Source organism: Apodemus sylvaticus, chromosome 21 (genome assembly GCF_947179515.1).
Source record: "Apodemus sylvaticus chromosome 21, mApoSyl1.1, whole genome shotgun sequence".
Classification (NCBI taxonomy): domain Eukaryota; kingdom Metazoa; phylum Chordata; class Mammalia; order Rodentia; family Muridae; genus Apodemus; species Apodemus sylvaticus.
In genome coordinates, this window is record NC_067492.1 from 59,236,764 (window position 1) to 59,260,149 (window position 23,386).

Below are 23,386 nucleotides of genomic sequence, written 5' to 3' on the forward strand. Positions count from 1 at the left end.
CAATTTTGCAGAGTAAAGACAAATAAGTACATATTGGAAACACTTTATGAGAAGAAATAACGGATCATACAAAATTAGCTTGTATCTCCTAAACAACACGTTGTAACTCGAAAAGATTTGGTGTGACGTGTATGTCTAAACGTGTAGCCTCAAAAGAGAACACACAGGAGAATTTTCTTTCATCAAAATTTGTCAGAAACCACGTTTTAAGGAAATCTCGCATCGTGCGAAATTATCTTGTTTTTCCTAAACAACACGTTGTAACTCGAAAAGCTTTGGTGTTGCGTGTATGTCTAAGCGTGTAGCCTCAAAAGAGAACGCACAGGAGTGTTTTCTCTCGAAAGAATATGTAAGAATACCACGTTATAAGGAAATACAGTCTTGCAGAGTAAAGACAAATACGTATGTATTGGAAAAACTTTAAGAGAAGAAATAACGCATCGTACAAAATTAGCTTGTATCTCCTAAACAAAAGGCTGTAACTCGAAAAGATTTGGTGTGGTTCGGACCTCTACACATGTAGCCTCAAAAGAGAACCCACAGGAGAATTTTCTTTCATCAAAATTTGTCAGAAACCATGTTTTAAGGAAATCTTGCATCGTGCGAAGTTATCTTGTTTTTCCTAAACAACATGTTGTAACTCAAAAAGCTTTGGTGTTGCTTGTATGTCTAAGCATGTAGCCTCAAAAGAGAACGCACAGGAGAGTTTTCTCTCGAAAGAATATGTAAGAATACCATGTTATAAGGAAATACAGTGTTGCAGAGTAAAGACAAATAAGTACATATTGGTAACACTTTACGAGAAGAAATAAGGCATCGTAAAAAATTTGCTCGTATCTCCTAAACAACACGTTGTAACTCGAAAAGATTTGGTGTGGCTCGTACGTCTAAACGTGTAGCCTCAAAAGAGAACCCACAGGAGAACTTTCTTTCGTCAATATTTGTCAGAAAACCACGTTTTAAGGAAATCCCGCATCGTGCAAAATTATCTGGTTTTTCCTAAACAACACGTTGTAACTCGAAAAGGTTTCGTGTTGCCTGTATGTCTAAGCGTGTAGCCTCTAAAGAGAACCCACAGGAGAGTTTTCTCTTGAAAGAACATGTAAGAATACAAAGTTATAAGGAAATACAGTGTTGAAGAGTAAAGACAAATGCGTACTTATTGGAAACACGAGAAAAAATAACGCATCGTTCAAAATTAGCTTGTATCTCCTAAACAACACGTGGTAACTCGAACGGATTTGGTGTGGCGTGCACATCTAAACGTGTAGCCTAAAAAGAGAACCCACAGGAGAATTTTCTTTCATCAAAATTTGTCAGAACACCACGTTTTAAGGTAATCCCGCATCGTGCGAAATTATCTTGTTTTTCATAAACAACAAGTTGTAACTCGAAAGGCTTTGGTGTTGCCTGTATGTCTAAGTGTGTAGCCTCAAAAGGGAACGCACAGGAGAGTTTTCTCTCGAAAGAATATGTAAGAATACCACGTTATAAGGAAATACATTGTTGCAGAGTGAAGACAAATATGTACATATTGGAAACACTTTACGAGAAGAATTAAGGCATCGTACAAACTTAGCTTGTATCTCCTAAACAACACGTTGTAAGTCGAAAAGATTTGGTGTGGCTCGTACGTCTACACGTGTAGTCTCAAAAGAGAACCCACAGGAGAACTTTCTTTCGTCAAAATTTGTCAGAAAACCACGTTTTACGGAAATCCCGCATCGTGCAAAATTATCTACTTTTTCCTAAACAACACATTGTAACTAGCAAAGCTTTTTTGTTGTTGTTTTTGTCTATGCCTGTAGCCTCTAAAGAGAATGCACAGGAGTGTTTTCTATCGAAAGAACATATAAGAATACAACGTTATAAGGAAATACAGTGTTGCAGAGTAAAGACAAATACGAACATATTGGAAACACTTTACCAGAAGCATTAACGCATCGTACAAAATTAGCTTGTATCTCCTAAACAACACGTTGTAACTCGAAAAGATTTGGTGTGATGTGTACGTCTAAACGTGTAGCCTCATAAGAGAACCCACAGGAGAATTTTCTTTCATCAAAATTTGTCAGAAACCACGTTTTAAGGAAATCTCGCATCGTGAGAAATTATCTTGTTTTTCCTAAACAACACATTGTGAATCGAAAAGCTTTGGTGTTGCGTGTATGTCTAAGTGTGTAGCCTCAAAAGAGAATGCACAGGAGAGTTTTCTCTCGAAAGAATATGGAAGTATACCACGTTATAAGGAAATACACTGTTGTAGAGTATAGACAAATACGTACGTATTGGAAACACTTTAAGAGAAGAAATAACACATCGTACAAAATTAGCTTTATCTCCTAAACAACACGTTGTAACTCGAAAAGATTTGGTGTGGCTCGTACCTCTACACATGTAGCCTCAAAAGAGAACCCACAGGAGAACTTTCTTTCGTCAAAACTTTTCAGAAAACCACGTTTTATGGAAACCTCGCAACGTGCAAAATTTTCTTGTTTTTCCTAAACAACACGTTGTAACTCGAAAAGCTTTGGCGTTGCATGTTTGTGTAAGCGTGTAGCCTCAAAAGAGAACGCACAGGAGAGTTTTCCCTGGAAAGAATATGTAAGAATACCACGTTATAATTAAATACAATGTTGCAGAGTAAAGACAAATAAGTACGTATTGGAAACACTTTAAGAGAAGAAATAACGCCTCGTACAAAATTTGCTTGTATCTCCTAAACAACACGTTGTAACTCGAAAAGATTTGGTGTGGCTCGTACGTCTACACGTGTAGCCTCAAAAGAGTACCCACAGGAGAACTTTCTTTCGTCAAAATTTTTCAAAAAACCACGTTTTATGGAAATCTCGCATCGTGCGAAATTATCTTGTTTTTCCTAAACAACACGTTGTAATTCGAAAAACTTTGGTGTTGCGTGTATGTCTAAGCGTGTAGCCACAAAAGAGAACGCACAGGAGAGTTTTCCCTCGAAAGAATATGTAAGAATACCATGTTATAAGGATATACATTGTTGCAGAGAAAGACAAATACGTACGTATTGGAAACACTTTACGAGAAGAAATAACACTTCATACAAAATTAGCTTGTATCTCCTAAACAACACGTGGTAACTCGAAAGGATTTGGTGTGGCCTGCAAGTCGAAACGTGTAGCGTCAAAAGAGAGTCCACAGGAGAATTTTCTTTCGTCAAAATTTGTCAGAACACCACGGTTTAAGGAAATCCCGCATCGTGCGAAATTATCTTGTTTTTCATAAACAACACATTGTAATTCGAAAAGCTTTGGTGTTGCCTGTATGTCTAAGTGTGTAGCCTCAAAAGGGAACGCACAGGATAGTTTTCTCTCGAAAGAATATGTAAGAATACCACGTTATAAGGAAATACAGTGTTGCAGAGTAAAGACAAATACGTACGTATTGGAAACACTTTAGGAGAAGAATTAACGCATCATATAAAATTAGCTTGTATCTCCTAAACAACACGTTGTAGCTCGAAAAGCTTTGGCGTTGCGTGTTTGTGTAAGCATGTAGCCTCAAAAGAGAACGCACAGGAGAGTTTTCCCTGGAAAGAATATGTTAGAATACCACGTTATAATTAAATACAATGTTGCAGAGTAAAGACAAATAAGTACATATTGGAAACACTTTAAGAGAAGAAATAATGCATCGTACAAAATTTGCTTGTATCTCCTAAACAACACGTTGTAACTCGAAAAGATTTGGTGTGGCTTGTACGTCTCCACGTGTAGCCTCAAAAGAGTACCCACAGGAGAACTTTCTTTTGTCAAAATTTTTCAGAAAACCACGTTTTATGGAAATCTCGCATCGTGTGAAATTATCTTGTTTTTCCTAAACAACACATTGTAATTCGAAAAGCTTTTGTGTTGCGTGTATGTCTAAGCGTGTCGCCTCAAAAGAGAACGCACAGGAGAGGTTTCCCTCGAACGAATATGTAAGAATACCACGTTATAAGGAAATACAGTGTTGCAGAGAAAGACAAATACGTACATATTGGAAACACTTTACGAGGAGAAATAACACATCATACAAAATTAGCTTGTATCTCCTAAACAACACGTGGTAACTCGAAAGGATTTGGTGTGGCCTGCAAGTCGAAACGTGTAGCGTCAAAAGAGAGTCCACAGGAGAATTTTCTTTCGTCAAAATTTGTCAGAACACCACGGTTTAAGGAAATCCCGCATCGTGCGAAATTATCTTGTTTTTCATAAACAACACGTTGTAATTCGAAAAGCTTTGGTGTTGCCTGTATGTCTAAGTGTGTAGCCTCAAAAGGGAACGCACAGGATAGTTTTCTCTTGAAAGAATATGTAAGAATACCACGTTATAAGGAAATACAGTGTTGCAGAGTAAAGACAAATATGTACGTATTGGAAACACTTTAGGAGAAGAATTAACGCATCATACAAAATTAGCTTGTATCTCCTAAACAACACGTTGTAACTCGAAAAGCTTTGGCGTTGCGTGTTTGTGTAAGCGTGTAGCCTCAAAAGAGAACGCACAGGAGAGTTTTCCCTCGAAAGAATATGCAAGAATACCACGTTATAATTAAATACAATGTTGCAGAGTAAAGACAAATAAGTACGTATTGGAAACACTTTAATCGAAGAAATAATGCATCGTACAAAATTTGCTTGTATCTCCTAAACAACACGTTGTAACTCGAAAAGATTTGGTGTGGCTCGTAACTCTACACGTGTAGCCTAAAAAGAAAACCCACAGGAGAACTTTCTTTCGTCAAAATTTTTCAGAAAACCACGTTTTATGGAAATCTCGCATCGTGTGAAATTATCATGTGTTTTCCTAAACAACATGTTGTAATTCGAAAAGCTTTGGTGTTGCATGTATGTCTAAGCGTGTAGCCTCAAAAGAGAACGCACAGGAGAGTTTTCCCTCGAACGAATATGTAAGAATACCACGTTATAAGGAAATACAGTGTTGCAGAGAAAGCCAAATATGTACGTATTGGAAACACTTTACGAGAAGAAATAACACATCATACAAAATTAGCTTGTATCTCCTAAACAACACGTAGTAACTCGAAAGGATTTGGTGTGGCCTGCAAGTTGAAACGTGTAGCGTCAAAAGAGAACCCACAGGAAAATTTTCTTTCGTCAAAATTTGTCAGAACACCACGGTTTAAGGAAATCCCGCATCGTGCGAAATTATCTTGTTTTTCATAAACAACACGTTGTAATTCGAAAAGCTTTAGTGTTGCCTGTATGTCTAAGTGTGTAGCCTCAAAAGGGAATGCACAGTACAGTTTTCTATCGAAAGAATATGTAAGAATACCACGGTATAAGGAAATACAGTGTTGCAGAGTAAAGACAAATACATAAGTATTCGAAACACTTTACGAGAAGAATTAAGGCATCGAACAAAATTAGCTTGTATCTCCTAAACAACACATTGTAACTCGAAATGATTTGGTGTGGCATGTACATCTAAACATGTAGCCCCAATAGAGAACCCACAGGAGAATTTTCTTTCGTCAAAATTTTTCAGAAAACCACGTTTTAAGGAAATGCCGCATCGTGTGAAATCATCTTCTTTTTCCTAAACAACATGTTGTAACTCGAAAAGCTTTGGTGTTGCGTGTATGTGTAAGCATGGAGCCTCAAAAGAGAAGGCACAGGAGAGTTTTCTCTTGAAAGAATATGTAAGAATACCACGTTATAAGGAAATACAATTTTGCAGAGTAAATGCAAATAAGTACATATTGGAAACACTTTACGAGAAGAAATAACGCATCGTACAAAATTAACTTGTATCTCCTAAACAACACGTTGTAACTCGAAATGATTTGGTGTGTCGTGTATGTCTAAACGTGTAGCCTCAAAACAGAACCCACAGGAGAATTTTATTTCATCAAAATTTGTCAGAAACCACGTTTTAAGGAAATCTCGCATCGTGTGGAATTATCTTCTTTTTCCTAAACAACACGTAGTAACTCGAAAAGCTTTGGTGTTGCGTGTATATCTAAGCATGTAGCCTCAAAAGAGAACGCACAGGAGTGTTTTCTCTGGAAAGAATATGTAAAAATACCATGTTATAAGGAAATACAATTTTGCAGAGTAAAGACAAATAAGTACATATTGGAAACACTTTACGAGAAGAAATAACGCATCGTACAAAATTAACTTGTATCTCCTAAACAACACGTTGTAACTCGAAAAGATTTGGTGTGACGTGTATGTCTAAACGTGTAGCCTCAAAAGAGAACCCACAGGATAATTTTATTTCATCAAAATTTGTCAGAAACCACGTTTTAAGGAAATCTCGCACCGTGTGGAATTATCTTGTTTTTCCTAAACAACAGGTTGTAACTCGAAAAGCTTTGGTGTTGCCTGTATGTCTAAGTGTGTAGCCTCAAAAGGGAACGCACAGGATAGTTTTCTCTCGAAAGAATATGTAAGAATACCACGTTATAAGGAAATACAGTGTTGCAGAGTAAAGACAAATACGTACGTATTGGAAACACTTTAGGAGAAGAATTAACGCATCATACAAAATTAGCTTGTATCTCCTAAACAACACGTTGTAGCTCGAAAAGCTTTGGCGTTGCGTGTTTGTGTAAGCATGTAGCCTCAAAAGAGAACGCACCGGAGAGTTTTCCCTGGAAAGAATATGTTAGAATACCACGTTATAATTAAATACAATGTTGCAGAGTAAAGACAAATAAGTACGTATTGGAAACACTTTAAGAGAAGAAATAACGCATAGTACAAAATTTGCTTGTATCTCCTAAACAACACGTTGTAACTCGAAAAGATTTGGTGTGGCTTGTATGTCTCCACGTGTAGCCTCAAAAGAGTACCCACAGGAGAACTTTCTTTTGTCAAAAATTTTCAGAAAACCACGTTTTATGGAAATCTCGCATCGTGTGAAATTATCTTGTTTTTCCTAAACAACACGTTGTAATTCGAAAAGCTTTTGTGTTGCGTGTATGTCTAAGCGTGTAGCCTCAAAAGAGAACGCACAGGAGAGGTTTCCCTCGAACGAATATGTAAGAATACCACGTTATAAGGAAATACAGTGTTGCAGAGAAAGACAAATACGTACATATTGGAAACACTTTACGAGGAGAAATAACACATCATAAAAAATTAGCTTGTATCTCCTAAACAACACGTGGTAACTCGAAAGGATTTGGTGTGGCCTGCAAGTCGAAACGTGTAGTGTAAAAAGAGAGTCCACAGGAGAATTTTCTTTCGTCAAAATTTGTCAGAACACCACGGTTTAAGGAAATCCCGCATCGTGCGAAATTATCTTGTTTTTCATAAACAACACGTTGTAATTTGAAAAGCTTTGGTGTTGCCTGTATGTCTAAGTGTGTAGCCTCAAAAGGGAACGCACAGGATAGTTTTCTCTTGAAAGAATATGTAAGAATACCACGTTATAAGGAAATACAGTGTTGCAGAGTAAAGACAAATATGTACGTATTGGAAACACTTTAGGAGAAGAATTAACGCATCATACAAAATTAGCTTGTATCTCCTAAACAACACGTTGTAACTCGAAAAGCTTTGGCGTTGCGTGTTTGTGTAAGCATGTAGCCTCAAAAGAGAACGCACAGGAGAGTTTTCCCTGGAAAGAATATGCAAGAATACCACGTTATAATTAAATACAATGTTGCAGAGTAAAGACAAATAAGTACGTATTGGAAACACTTTAAGAGAAGAAATAACGCATCGTACAAAATTTGCATGTATCTCCTAAACAACACGTTGTAACTCGAAAAGATTTGGTGTGACTCGAAAGGCTTTGGTGTTGCCTGTATGTCTAAGTGTGTAGCCTCAAAAGGGAACGCACAGTATAGTTTTCTCTCGAAAGAATATGTAAGAATACCACGGTATAAAGAAATACAGTGTTGCAGAGTAAAGACAAATACGTATGTATTGGAAACACTTTAAGAGAAGAAATAATGCATCATACAAAATTAGCTTGTATCTCCTAAACAAAACGTTGTAACTCGAAAAGATTTGGTGTGGCTCATACCTCTACACATGTAGCCTCAAAAGAGGACCCACAGGAGAATTTTCTTTCATCAAAATTTGTCAAAAACCATGTTTTAAGGAAATCTTGCATCGTGCGAAATTATCTTATTTTACCTAAACAACATGTTGTATCTCAAAAAGCTTTGGTGTTGCTAGTATGTCTAAGCATGTAGCCTCAAAAGAGAACGAACAGGAGAGTTTTCTCTCGAAAGAATATGTAAGAATACCACGTTATAAGGAAATACAGTGTTGCAGAGTAAAGACAAATACGTACTTATTGGAAACACTTTACGAGAAGAATTAAGGCATCGTACAAAATTAGCTTGTATCTCCTAAACAACACGTTGTAACTCGAAAAGATTTGGTGTGGCATGTACATCTAAACATGTAGCCTCAAAAGAGAACCCACAGGACAATTTTCTTTCGTCAAAATTTTTCAGAAAACCACGTTTTAAGGAAATCCCGCATCTTGCGAAATCATCTTCTTTTTCCTAAACAACATGTTGTAACTCGAAAAGTTTTGGTGTTGCGTGTATGTGTAAGCATGGAGCCTCAAAAGAGAAGGCACAGGAGAGTTTTCTCTCGAAAGAATATGTAAAAATACCATGTTATAAGGAAATACAATTTTGCAGAGTAAAGACAAATAAGTACATATTGGTAACACTTTACGAGAAGAAATAACGCATCGTACAAAATTAACTTGCATCTCCTAAACAACACGATAACTCGAAAAGATTTGGTGTGACATGTATGTCTAAACGTGTAGCCTCAAAAGAGAACCCACAGGAGAATTTTCTTTCATCAAAATTTGTCAGAAACCACGTTTTAAGGAAATCTCGCATCGTGCGAAATTATCTTGTTTTTCCTAAACAACACGTTGTATATCGAAAAGCTTTGGTGTTGCTTGTATGTCTAAGCGTGTAGCCTCAAAAGAGAACGCACAGGAGAGTTTTCTCTCGAAAGAATATGTAAGAATACCACGTTATAAGGAAATACACTGTTGCAGTGTATAGACAAATACGTATGTATTGGAAACACTTTAAGAGAAGAAATAACGCATTGTAGAAAATTAGCTTGTATCTCCTAATCAACACGTTGCAACTCGAAAAGATTTGGTGTGGCTCATACCTCTACACGTGTAGCCTCAAAAGAGAACCCACAGGAGAACTTTCTTTCGTCAAACTTTTTCAGAAAACCACGTTTTATGGAAATCTGGCATCGTGCAAAATTATCTTGTTTTTCCTAAACAACACGTAGTAACTCGAAAAGCTTTGGCGTTGCGTGTTTTTTCTAAGCGTTTAGCCTCAAAAGAGAACGCACAGGAGAGTTTTCCCTCGAAAGAATATGTAAGAATACCACGTTATAAGGAAATACAATGTTGCAGAGTAAAGACAAATAAGTACGTATTGGAAACACTTTAAGAGAAGAAATAACGCCTCATACCAAATTTGCTTGTATCTCCTAAACAACACGTTGTAACTCGAAAAGATTTGGTGTGGCTCGTACATATACACGTGTAGCCTCAAAAGAGAACCCACAGGAGAACTTTCTTTCATCAAAATTTTTCAGAAAACCACGTTTTATGGAAATCTGGCATCGTGCGAAATTTTCTTGTTTTTCCTAAACCACACGTTGTAACTCGAAAAGCTTTGGTGTTGCGTGTATGTCTAAGCGTGTAGCCTCAAAAGAGAACGCACAGGAGAGTTTTCCCTCGAAAGAATATGTAAGAATACCACGTTATAAGGAAATACAGTGTTGCAGAGAAAGACAAATACATACGTATTGGAAACACTTTACGAGAAGAAATAACACATCATACAAAATTAGCCTGTATCTCCTAAACAACACGTGGTAACTCGAAAGGATTTGGTGTGGCGTGCACGTCTAAATGTGTAGCGTCAAAAGAGAACCCACAGGAAAATTTTCTTTCGTCAAAATTTGTCAGAACACCACGGTTTAAGGAAATCCTGCATCGTGCGAAATTATCTTGTTTTTCATAAACAACACGTTGTAATTCGAAAAGCTTTGGTGTTGCCTTTATGTCTAAGTGTGTAGCCTCAAAAGGGAACGCACAGGATAGTTTTCTCTCGAAAGAATATGTAAGAATACCACGTTATAAGGAAATACAGTGTTTCAGAGTAAAGACAAATATGCACGTATTGGAAACACTTTACTAGAAGTATTAACGCATCGTACAAAATTAGCTTGTATCTCCTAAACAACACGTTGTAACTCGAAAAGATTTGGTATGGCGTGTACATCTAAACATGTAGTCTCAAAAGGGAACCCACAGGACAATTTTCTTTCGTCAAAATTTTTCTGAAAACCACGTTTTAAGGAAATCCCGCATCGTGGGAAATCATCTTCTTTTTCCTAAACAGCATGTTGTAACTCGAAAAGCTTTGGTGTTGCATGTATGTGTAAGCGTGTAGCCTCAAAGAGAAGGCACAGGAGAGTTTTCTCTTGAAAGAATATGTAAGAATACCACGTTATAAGGAAATACAATTTTGCAGAGTAAAGACAAATAAGTACATATTGGAAACACTTTATGAGAAGAAATAACGGATCATACAAAATTAGCTTGTATCTCCTAAACAACACGTTGTAACTCGAAAAGATTTGGTGTGACGTGTATGTCTAAACGTGTAGCCTCAAAAGAGAACACACAGGAGAATTTTCTTTCATCAAAATTTGTCAGAAACCACGTTTTAAGGAAATCTCGCATCGTGCGAAATTATCTTGTTTTTCCTAAACAACACGTTGTAACTCGAAAAGCTTTGGTGTTGCGTGTATGTCTAAGCGTGTAGCCTCAAAAGAGAACGCACAGGAGTGTTTTCTCTCGAAAGAATATGTAAGAATACCACGTTATAAGGAAATACAGTCTTGCAGAGTAAAGACAAATACGTATGTATTGGAAAAACTTTAAGAGAAGAAATAACGCATCGTACAAAATTAGCTTGTATCTCCTAAACAAAAGGCTGTAACTCGAAAAGATTTGGTGTGGTTCGGACCTCTACACATGTAGCCTCAAAAGAGAACCCACAGGAGAATTTTCTTTCATCAAAATTTGTCAGAAACCATGTTTTAAGGAAATCTTGCATCGTGCGAAGTTATCTTGTTTTTCCTAAACAACATGTTGTAACTCAAAAAGCTTTGGTGTTGCTTGTATGTCTAAGCATGTAGCCTCAAAAGAGAACGCACAGGAGAGTTTTCTCTCGAAAGAATATGTAAGAATACCATGTTATAAGGAAATACAGTGTTGCAGAGTAAAGACAAATAAGTACATATTGGTAACACTTTACGAGAAGAAATAAGGCATCGTAAAAAATTTGCTCGTATCTCCTAAACAACACGTTGTAACTCGAAAAGATTTGGTGTGGCTCGTACGTCTAAACGTGTAGCCTCAAAAGAGAACCCACAGGAGAACTTTCTTTCGTCAATATTTGTCAGAAAACCACGTTTTAAGGAAATCCCGCATCGTGCAAAATTATCTGGTTTTTCCTAAACAACACGTTGTAACTCGAAAAGGTTTCGTGTTGCCTGTATGTCTAAGCGTGTAGCCTCTAAAGAGAACCCACAGGAGAGTTTTCTCTTGAAAGAACATGTAAGAATACAAAGTTATAAGGAAATACAGTGTTGAAGAGTAAAGACAAATGCGTACTTATTGGAAACACGAGAAAAAATAACGCATCGTTCAAAATTAGCTTGTATCTCCTAAACAACACGTGGTAACTCGAACGGATTTGGTGTGGCGTGCACATCTAAACGTGTAGCCTAAAAAGAGAACCCACAGGAGAATTTTCTTTCATCAAAATTTGTCAGAACACCACGTTTTAAGGTAATCCCGCATCGTGCGAAATTATCTTGTTTTTCATAAACAACAAGTTGTAACTCGAAAGGCTTTGGTGTTGCCTGTATGTCTAAGTGTGTAGCCTCAAAAGGGAACGCACAGGAGAGTTTTCTCTCGAAAGAATATGTAAGAATACCACGTTATAAGGAAATACATTGTTGCAGAGTGAAGACAAATATGTACATATTGGAAACACTTTACGAGAAGAATTAAGGCATCGTACAAACTTAGCTTGTATCTCCTAAACAACACGTTGTAAGTCGAAAAGATTTGGTGTGGCTCGTACGTCTACACGTGTAGTCTCAAAAGAGAACCCACAGGAGAACTTTCTTTCGTCAAAATTTGTCAGAAAACCACGTTTTACGGAAATCCCGCATCGTGCAAAATTATCTACTTTTTCCTAAACAACACATTGTAACTAGCAAAGCTTTTTTGTTGTTGTTTTTGTCTATGCCTGTAGCCTCTAAAGAGAATGCACAGGAGTGTTTTCTATCGAAAGAACATATAAGAATACAACGTTATAAGGAAATACAGTGTTGCAGAGTAAAGACAAATACGAACATATTGGAAACACTTTACCAGAAGCATTAACGCATCGTACAAAATTAGCTTGTATCTCCTAAACAACACGTTGTAACTCGAAAAGATTTGGTGTGATGTGTACGTCTAAACGTGTAGCCTCATAAGAGAACCCACAGGAGAATTTTCTTTCATCAAAATTTGTCAGAAACCACGTTTTAAGGAAATCTCGCATCGTGAGAAATTATCTTGTTTTTCCTAAACAACACATTGTGAATCGAAAAGCTTTGGTGTTGCGTGTATGTCTAAGTGTGTAGCCTCAAAAGAGAATGCACAGGAGAGTTTTCTCTCGAAAGAATATGGAAGTATACCACGTTATAAGGAAATACACTGTTGTAGAGTATAGACAAATACGTACGTATTGGAAACACTTTAAGAGAAGAAATAACACATCGTACAAAATTAGCTTTATCTCCTAAACAACACGTTGTAACTCGAAAAGATTTGGTGTGGCTCGTACCTCTACACATGTAGCCTCAAAAGAGAACCCACAGGAGAACTTTCTTTCGTCAAAACTTTTCAGAAAACCACGTTTTATGGAAACCTCGCAACGTGCAAAATTTTCTTGTTTTTCCTAAACAACACGTTGTAACTCGAAAAGCTTTGGCGTTGCATGTTTGTGTAAGCGTGTAGCCTCAAAAGAGAACGCACAGGAGAGTTTTCCCTGGAAAGAATATGTAAGAATACCACGTTATAATTAAATACAATGTTGCAGAGTAAAGACAAATAAGTACGTATTGGAAACACTTTAAGAGAAGAAATAACGCCTCGTACAAAATTTGCTTGTATCTCCTAAACAACACGTTGTAACTCGAAAAGATTTGGTGTGGCTCGTACGTCTACACGTGTAGCCTCAAAAGAGTACCCACAGGAGAACTTTCTTTCGTCAAAATTTTTCAAAAAACCACGTTTTATGGAAATCTCGCATCGTGCGAAATTATCTTGTTTTTCCTAAACAACACGTTGTAATTCGAAAAACTTTGGTGTTGCGTGTATGTCTAAGCGTGTAGCCACAAAAGAGAACGCACAGGAGAGTTTTCCCTCGAAAGAATATGTAAGAATACCATGTTATAAGGATATACATTGTTGCAGAGAAAGACAAATACGTACGTATTGGAAACACTTTACGAGAAGAAATAACACTTCATACAAAATTAGCTTGTATCTCCTAAACAACACGTGGTAACTCGAAAGGATTTGGTGTGGCCTGCAAGTCGAAACGTGTAGCGTCAAAAGAGAGTCCACAGGAGAATTTTCTTTCGTCAAAATTTGTCAGAACACCACGGTTTAAGGAAATCCCGCATCGTGCGAAATTATCTTGTTTTTCATAAACAACACATTGTAATTCGAAAAGCTTTGGTGTTGCCTGTATGTCTAAGTGTGTAGCCTCAAAAGGGAACGCACAGGATAGTTTTCTCTCGAAAGAATATGTAAGAATACCACGTTATAAGGAAATACAGTGTTGCAGAGTAAAGACAAATACGTACGTATTGGAAACACTTTAGGAGAAGAATTAACGCATCATATAAAATTAGCTTGTATCTCCTAAACAACACGTTGTAGCTCGAAAAGCTTTGGCGTTGCGTGTTTGTGTAAGCATGTAGCCTCAAAAGAGAACGCACAGGAGAGTTTTCCCTGGAAAGAATATGTTAGAATACCACGTTATAATTAAATACAATGTTGCAGAGTAAAGACAAATAAGTACATATTGGAAACACTTTAAGAGAAGAAATAATGCATCGTACAAAATTTGCTTGTATCTCCTAAACAACACGTTGTAACTCGAAAAGATTTGGTGTGGCTTGTACGTCTCCACGTGTAGCCTCAAAAGAGTACCCACAGGAGAACTTTCTTTTGTCAAAATTTTTCAGAAAACCACGTTTTATGGAAATCTCGCATCGTGTGAAATTATCTTGTTTTTCCTAAACAACACATTGTAATTCGAAAAGCTTTTGTGTTGCGTGTATGTCTAAGCGTGTCGCCTCAAAAGAGAACGCACAGGAGAGGTTTCCCTCGAACGAATATGTAAGAATACCACGTTATAAGGAAATACAGTGTTGCAGAGAAAGACAAATACGTACATATTGGAAACACTTTACGAGGAGAAATAACACATCATACAAAATTAGCTTGTATCTCCTAAACAACACGTGGTAACTCGAAAGGATTTGGTGTGGCCTGCAAGTCGAAACGTGTAGCGTCAAAAGAGAGTCCACAGGAGAATTTTCTTTCGTCAAAATTTGTCAGAACACCACGGTTTAAGGAAATCCCGCATCGTGCGAAATTATCTTGTTTTTCATAAACAACACGTTGTAATTCGAAAAGCTTTGGTGTTGCCTGTATGTCTAAGTGTGTAGCCTCAAAAGGGAACGCACAGGATAGTTTTCTCTTGAAAGAATATGTAAGAATACCACGTTATAAGGAAATACAGTGTTGCAGAGTAAAGACAAATATGTACGTATTGGAAACACTTTAGGAGAAGAATTAACGCATCATACAAAATTAGCTTGTATCTCCTAAACAACACGTTGTAACTCGAAAAGCTTTGGCGTTGCGTGTTTGTGTAAGCGTGTAGCCTCAAAAGAGAACGCACAGGAGAGTTTTCCCTCGAAAGAATATGCAAGAATACCACGTTATAATTAAATACAATGTTGCAGAGTAAAGACAAATAAGTACGTATTGGAAACACTTTAATCGAAGAAATAATGCATCGTACAAAATTTGCTTGTATCTCCTAAACAACACGTTGTAACTCGAAAAGATTTGGTGTGGCTCGTAACTCTACACGTGTAGCCTAAAAAGAAAACCCACAGGAGAACTTTCTTTCGTCAAAATTTTTCAGAAAACCACGTTTTATGGAAATCTCGCATCGTGTGAAATTATCATGTGTTTTCCTAAACAACATGTTGTAATTCGAAAAGCTTTGGTGTTGCATGTATGTCTAAGCGTGTAGCCTCAAAAGAGAACGCACAGGAGAGTTTTCCCTCGAACGAATATGTAAGAATACCACGTTATAAGGAAATACAGTGTTGCAGAGAAAGCCAAATATGTACGTATTGGAAACACTTTACGAGAAGAAATAACACATCATACAAAATTAGCTTGTATCTCCTAAACAACACGTTGTAACTCGAAAAGCTTTGGCGTTGCGTGTTTGTGTAAGCATGTAGCCTCAAAAGAGAACGCACAGGAGAGTTTTCCCTGGAAAGAATATGCAAGAATACCACGTTATAATTAAATACAATGTTGCAGAGTAAAGACAAATAAGTACGTATTGGAAACACTTTAAGAGAAGAAATAACGCATCGTACAAAATTTGCATGTATCTCCTAAACAACACGTTGTAACTCGAAAAGATTTGGTGTGACTCGAAAGGCTTTGGTGTTGCCTGTATGTCTAAGTGTGTAGCCTCAAAAGGGAACGCACAGTATAGTTTTCTCTCGAAAGAATATGTAAGAATACCACGGTATAAAGAAATACAGTGTTGCAGAGTAAAGACAAATACGTATGTATTGGAAACACTTTAAGAGAAGAAATAATGCATCATACAAAATTAGCTTGTATCTCCTAAACAAAACGTTGTAACTCGAAAAGATTTGGTGTGGCTCATACCTCTACACATGTAGCCTCAAAAGAGGACCCACAGGAGAATTTTCTTTCATCAAAATTTGTCAAAAACCATGTTTTAAGGAAATCTTGCATCGTGCGAAATTATCTTATTTTACCTAAACAACATGTTGTATCTCAAAAAGCTTTGGTGTTGCTAGTATGTCTAAGCATGTAGCCTCAAAAGAGAACGAACAGGAGAGTTTTCTCTCGAAAGAATATGTAAGAATACCACGTTATAAGGAAATACAGTGTTGCAGAGTAAAGACAAATACGTACTTATTGGAAACACTTTACGAGAAGAATTAAGGCATCGTACAAAATTAGCTTGTATCTCCTAAACAACACGTTGTAACTCGAAAAGATTTGGTGTGGCATGTACATCTAAACATGTAGCCTCAAAAGAGAACCCACAGGACAATTTTCTTTCGTCAAAATTTTTCAGAAAACCACGTTTTAAGGAAATCCCGCATCTTGCGAAATCATCTTCTTTTTCCTAAACAACATGTTGTAACTCGAAAAGTTTTGGTGTTGCGTGTATGTGTAAGCATGGAGCCTCAAAAGAGAAGGCACAGGAGAGTTTTCTCTCGAAAGAATATGTAAAAATACCATGTTATAAGGAAATACAATTTTGCAGAGTAAAGACAAATAAGTACATATTGGTAACACTTTACGAGAAGAAATAACGCATCGTACAAAATTAACTTGCATCTCCTAAACAACACGATAACTCGAAAAGATTTGGTGTGACATGTATGTCTAAACGTGTAGCCTCAAAAGAGAACCCACAGGAGAATTTTCTTTCATCAAAATTTGTCAGAAACCACGTTTTAAGGAAATCTCGCATCGTGCGAAATTATCTTGTTTTTCCTAAACAACACGTTGTATATCGAAAAGCTTTGGTGTTGCTTGTATGTCTAAGCGTGTAGCCTCAAAAGAGAACGCACAGGAGAGTTTTCTCTCGAAAGAATATGTAAGAATACCACGTTATAAGGAAATACACTGTTGCAGTGTATAGACAAATACGTATGTATTGGAAACACTTTAAGAGAAGAAATAACGCATTGTAGAAAATTAGCTTGTATCTCCTAATCAACACGTTGCAACTCGAAAAGATTTGGTGTGGCTCATACCTCTACACGTGTAGCCTCAAAAGAGAACCCACAGGAGAACTTTCTTTCGTCAAACTTTTTCAGAAAACCACGTTTTATGGAAATCTGGCATCGTGCAAAATTATCTTGTTTTTCCTAAACAACACGTAGTAACTCGAAAAGCTTTGGCGTTGCGTGTTTTTTCTAAGCGTTTAGCCTCAAAAGAGAACGCACAGGAGAGTTTTCCCTCGAAAGAATATGTAAGAATACCACGTTATAAGGAAATACAATGTTGCAGAGTAAAGACAAATAAGTACGTATTGGAAACACTTTAAGAGAAGAAATAACGCCTCATACCAAATTTGCTTGTATCTCCTAAACAACACGTTGTAACTCGAAAAGATTTGGTGTGGCTCGTACATATACACGTGTAGCCTCAAAAGAGAACCCACAGGAGAACTTTCTTTCATCAAAATTTTTCAGAAAACCACGTTTTATGGAAATCTGGCATCGTGCGAAATTTTCTTGTTTTTCCTAAACCACACGTTGTAACTCGAAAAGCTTTGGTGTTGCGTGTATGTCTAAGCGTGTAGCCTCAAAAGAGAACGCACAGGAGAGTTTTCCCTCGAAAGAATATGTAAGAATACCACGTTATAAGGAAATACAGTGTTGCAGAGAAAGACAAATACATACGTATTGGAAACACTTTACGAGAAGAAATAACACATCATACAAAATTAGCCTGTATCTCCTAAACAACACGTGGTAACTCGAAAGGATTTGGTGTGGCGTGCACGTCTAAATGTGTAGCGTCAAAAGAGAACCCACAGGAAAATTTTCTTTCGTCAAAATTTGTCAGAACACCACGGTTTAAGGAAATCCTGCATCGTGCGAAATTATCTTGTTTTTCATAAACAACACGTTGTAATTCGAAAAGCTTTGGTGTTGCCTTTATGTCTAAGTGTGTAGCCTCAAAAGGGAACGCACAGGATAGTTTTCTCTCGAAAGAATATGTAAGAATACCACGTTATAAGGAAATACAGTGTTTCAGAGTAAAGACAAATATGCACGTATTGGAAACACTTTACTAGAAGTATTAACGCATCGTACAAAATTAGCTTGTATCTCCTAAACAACACGTTGTAACTCGAAAAGATTTGGTATGGCGTGTACATCTAAACATGTAGTCTCAAAAGGGAACCCACAGGACAATTTTCTTTCGTCAAAATTTTTCTGAAAACCACGTTTTAAGGAAATCCCGCATCGTGGGAAATCATCTTCTTTTTCCTAAACAGCATGTTGTAACTCGAAAAGCTTTGGTGTTGCATGTATGTGTAAGCGTGTAGCCTCAAAGAGAAGGCACAGGAGAGTTTTCTCTTGAAAGAATATGTAAGAATACCACGTTATAAGGAAATACAATTTTGCAGAGTAAAGACAAATAAGTACATATTGGAAACACTTTATGAGAAGAAATAACGGATCATACAAAATTAGCTTGTATCTCCTAAACAACACGTTGTAACTCGAAAAGATTTGGTGTGACGTGTATGTCTAAACGTGTAGCCTCAAAAGAGAACACACAGGAGAATTTTCTTTCATCAAAATTTGTCAGAAACCACGTTTTAAGGAAATCTCGCATCGTGCGAAATTATCTTGTTTTTCCTAAACAACACGTTGTAACTCGAAAAGCTTTGGTGTTGCGTGTATGTCTAAGCGTGTAGCCTCAAAAGAGAACGCACAGGAGTGTTTTCTCTCGAAAGAATATGTAAGAATACCACGTTATAAGGAAATACAGTCTTGCAGAGTAAAGACAAATACGTATGTATTGGAAAAACTTTAAGAGAAGAAATAACGCATCGTACAAAATTAGCTTGTATCTCCTAAACAAAAGGCTGTAACTCGAAAAGATTTGGTGTGGTTCGGACCTCTACACATGTAGCCTCAAAAGAGAACCCACAGGAGAATTTTCTTTCATCAAAATTTGTCAGAAACCATGTTTTAAGGAAATCTTGCATCGTGCGAAGTTATCTTGTTTTTCCTAAACAACATGTTGTAACTCAAAAAGCTTTGGTGTTGCTTGTATGTCTAAGCATGTAGCCTCAAAAGAGAACGCACAGGAGAGTTTTCTCTCGAAAGAATATGTAAGAATACCATGTTATAAGGAAATACAGTGTTGCAGAGTAAAGACAAATAAGTACATATTGGTAACACTTTACGAGAAGAAATAAGGCATCGTAAAAAATTTGCTCGTATCTCCTAAACAACACGTTGTAACTCGAAAAGATTTGGTGTGGCTCGTACGTCTAAACGTGTAGCCTCAAAAGAGAACCCACAGGAGAACTTTCTTTCGTCAATATTTGTCAGAAAACCACGTTTTAAGGAAATCCCGCATCGTGCAAAATTATCTGGTTTTTCCTAAACAACACGTTGTAACTCGAAAAGGTTTCGTGTTGCCTGTATGTCTAAGCGTGTAGCCTCTAAAGAGAACCCACAGGAGAGTTTTCTCTTGAAAGAACATGTAAGAATACAAAGTTATAAGGAAATACAGTGTTGAAGAGTAAAGACAAATGCGTACTTATTGGAAACACGAGAAAAAATAACGCATCGTTCAAAATTAGCTTGTATCTCCTAAACAACACGTGGTAACTCGAACGGATTTGGTGTGGCGTGCACATCTAAACGTGTAGCCTAAAAAGAGAACCCACAGGAGAATTTTCTTTCATCAAAATTTGTCAGAACACCACGTTTTAAGGTAATCCCGCATCGTGCGAAATTATCTTGTTTTTCATAAACAACAAGTTGTAACTCGAAAGGCTTTGGTGTTGCCTGTATGTCTAAGTGTGTAGCCTCAAAAGGGAACGCACAGGAGAGTTTTCTCTCGAAAGAATATGTAAGAATACCACGTTATAAGGAAATACATTGTTGCAGAGTGAAGACAAATATGTACATATTGGAAACACTTTACGAGAAGAATTAAGGCATCGTACAAACTTAGCTTGTATCTCCTAAACAACACGTTGTAACTCGAAAAGATTTGGTGTGGCTCGTACGTCTACACGTGTAGTCTCAAAAGAGAACCCACAGGAGAACTTTCTTTCGTCAAAATTTGTCAGAAAACCACGTTTTACGGAAATCCCGCATCGTGCAAAATTATCTACTTTTTCCTAAACAACACATTGTAACTCGCAAAGCTTTGGTGTTGTTGTTTTTGTCTATGCCTGTAGCCTCTAAAGAGAATGCACAGGAGTGTTTTCTATCGAAAGAACATATAAGAATACAACGTTATAAGGAAATACAGTGTTGCAGAGTAAAGACAAATACGAACATATTGGAAACACTTTACCAGAAGCATTAACGCATCGTACAAAATTAGCTTGTATCTCCTAAACAACACGTTGTAACTCGAAAAGATTTGGTGTGATGTGTACGTCTAAACGTGTAGCCTCATAAGAGAACCCACAGGAGAATTTTCTTTCATCAAAATTTGTCAGAAACCACGTTTTAAGGAAATCTCGCATTGTGAGAAATTATCTTGTTTTTCCTAAACAACACATTGTGAATCGAAAAGCTTTGGTGTTGCGTGTATGTCTAAGTGTGTAGCCTCAAAAGAGAATGCACAGGAGAGTTTTCTCTCGAAAGAATATGGAAGTATACCACGTTATAAGGAAATACACTGTTGTAGAGTATAGACAAATACGTACGTATTGGAAACACTTTAAGAGAAGAAATAACACATCGTACAAAATTAGCTTTATCTCCTAAACAACACGTTGTAACTCGAAAAGATTTGGTGTGGCTCGTACCTCTACACATGTAGCCTCAAAAGAGAACCCACAGGAGAACTTTCTTTCGTCAAAACTTTTCAGAAAACCACGTTTTATGGAAACCTCGCAACGTGCAAAATTTTCTTGTTTTTCCTAAACAACACGTTGTAACTCGAAAAGCTTTGGCGTTGCATGTTTGTGTAAGCGTGTAGCCTCAAAAGAGAACGCACAGGAGAGTTTTCCCTGGAAAGAATATGTAAGAATACCACGTTATAATTAAATACAATGTTGCAGAGTAAAGACAAATAAGTACGTATTGGAAACACTTTAAGAGAAGAAATAACGCCTCGTACAAAATTTGCTTGTATCTCCTAAACAACACGTTGTAACTCGAAAAGATTTGGTGTGGCTCGTACGTCTACACGTGTAGCCTCAAAAGAGTACCCACAGGAGAACTTTCTTTCGTCAAAATTTTTCAAAAAACCACGTTTTATGGAAATCTCGCATCGTGCGAAATTATCTTGTTTTTCCTAAACAACACGTTGTAATTCGAAAAACTTTGGTGTTGCGTGTATGTCTAAGCGTGTAGCCACAAAAGAGAACGCACAGGAGAGTTTTCCCTCGAAAGAATATGTAAGAATACCATGTTATAAGGATATACATTGTTGCAGAGAAAGACAAATACGTACGTATTGGAAACACTTTACGAGAAGAAATAACACTTCATACAAAATTAGCTTGTATCTCCTAAACAACACGTGGTAACTCGAAAGGATTTGGTGTGGCCTGCAAGTCGAAACGTGTAGCGTCAAAAGAGAGTCCACAGGAGAATTTTCTTTCGTCAAAATTTGTCAGAACACCACGGTTTAAGGAAATCCCGCATCGTGCGAAATTATCTTGTTTTTCATAAACAACACATTGTAATTCGAAAAGCTTTGGTGTTGCCTGTATGTCTAAGTGTGTAGCCTCAAAAGGGAACGCACAGGATAGTTTTCTCTCGAAAGAATATGTAAGAATACCACGTTATAAGGAAATACAGTGTTGCAGAGTAAAGACAAATACGTACGTATTGGAAACACTTTAGGAGAAGAATTAACGCATCATATAAAATTAGCTTGTATCTCCTAAACAACACGTTGTAGCTCGAAAAGCTTTGGCGTTGCGTGTTTGTGTAAGCATGTAGCCTCAAAAGAGAACGCACAGGAGAGTTTTCCCTGGAAAGAATATGTTAGAATACCACGTTATAATTAAATACAATGTTGCAGAGTAAAGACAAATAAGTACATATTGGAAACACTTTAAGAGAAGAAATAACGCATCGTACAAAATTTGCTTGTATCTCCTAAACAACACGTTGTAACTCGAAAAGATTTGGTGTGGCTTGTACGTCTCCACGTGTAGCCTCAAAAGAGTACCCACAGGAGAACTTTCTTTTGTCAAAATTTTTCAGAAAACCACGTTTTATGGAAATCTCGCATCGTGTGAAATTATCTTGTTTTTCCTAAACAACACATTGTAATTCGAAAAGCTTTTGTGTTGCGTGTATGTCTAAGCGTGTCGCCTCAAAAGAGAACGCACAGGAGAGGTTTCCCTCGAACGAATATGTAAGAATACCACGTTATAAGGAAATACAGTGTTGCAGAGAAAGACAAATACGTACATATTGGAAACACTTTACGAGGAGAAATAACACATCATACAAAATTAGCTTGTATCTCCTAAACAACACGTGGTAACTCGAAAGGATTTGGTGTGGCCTGCAAGTCGAAACGTGTAGCGTCAAAAGAGAGTCCACAGGAGAATTTTCTTTCGTCAAAATTTGTCAGAACACCACGGTTTAAGGAAATCCCGCATCGTGCGAAATTATCTTGTTTTTCATAAACAACACGTTGTAATTCGAAAAGCTTTGGTGTTGCCTGTATGTCTAAGTGTGTAGCCTCAAAAGGGAACGCACAGGATAGTTTTCTCTTGAAAGAATATGTAAGAATACCACGTTATAAGGAAATACAGTGTTGCAGAGTAAAGACAAATATATACGTATTGGAAACACTTTAGGAGAAGAATTAACGCATCATACAAAATTAGCTTGTATCTCCTAAACAACACGTTGTAACTCGAAAAGCTTTGGCGTTGCGTGTTTGTGTAAGCGTGTAGCCTCAAAAGAGAACGCACAGGAGAGTTTTCCCTCGAAAGAATATGCAAGAATACCACGTTATAATTAAATACAATGTTGCAGAGTAAAGACAAATAAGTACGTATTGGAAACACTTTAATCGAAGAAATAATGCATCGTACAAAATTTGCTTGTATCTCCTAAACAACACGTTGTAACTCGAAAAGATTTGGTGTGGCTCGTAACTCTACACGTGTAGCCTAAAAAGAAAACCCACAGGAGAACTTTCTTTCGTCAAAATTTTTCAGAAAACCACGTTTTATGGAAATCTCGCATCGTGTGAAATTATCATGTGTTTTCCTAAACAA